Source organism: Hyalella azteca, unplaced genomic scaffold (assembly GCF_000764305.2).
Source record: "Hyalella azteca isolate HAZT.00-mixed unplaced genomic scaffold, Hazt_2.0.2 contig1387, whole genome shotgun sequence".
In the NCBI taxonomy this organism is placed as follows: domain Eukaryota; kingdom Metazoa; phylum Arthropoda; class Malacostraca; order Amphipoda; family Hyalellidae; genus Hyalella; species Hyalella azteca.
In genome coordinates, this window is record NW_025931706.1 from 2460 (window position 1) to 3147 (window position 688).

Here is a 688-nt window from a genome sequence, read left to right on the forward strand (position 1 = left end):
TGAGCAGTAAAACATTTAATGTTATTGTTTGAGCAGTAAAACATTTGATGTTATTGTTTGTGCAGTAAAACATTTAATGTTATTGTTTGAGCAGTAAAACATTTAATGTTATTGTGTGAGCAGTAAAACATTTAATGTTATTGTTTGAGCAGTAAAACATTTAATGTTATTGTGTGTGCAGTAAAACATTTAATGTTATTGTTTGAGCAGTAAAACATTTGATGTTATTGTGTGTGCAGTAAAACATTTAATGTTATTGTTTGAGCAGTAAAACATTTAATGTTATTGTGTGTGCAGTAAAACATTTAATGTTATTGTTTGTGCACTAAAACATTTAATGTTTAATTTAATGCCACTACACGCAAGACAATATAAATGTTGCCGCTAACCGATTGGTGAAAATGCTAAATATATAATGAAAATAATAAATTATAATGATAAATATAACTCAGTTCTCACTGCAGTGAATGACAGCGAGCAAATTTTCTCGTCGACAAAAACGTTAAGTCACGGACGGTCGGACGGCCGGACGGACGGACATGGCGAGCACAATAGGGCATTTTTCCATAAATGAAAAAATGTGCTAAAAATAAAATATATAATGTGGTTCTTCGGCACAGTGTCTTTACCTCTGTATAATAATAACTTTTCAATGCGCGTTTGTGTTTGATTTTCGTGTATGGTGCAG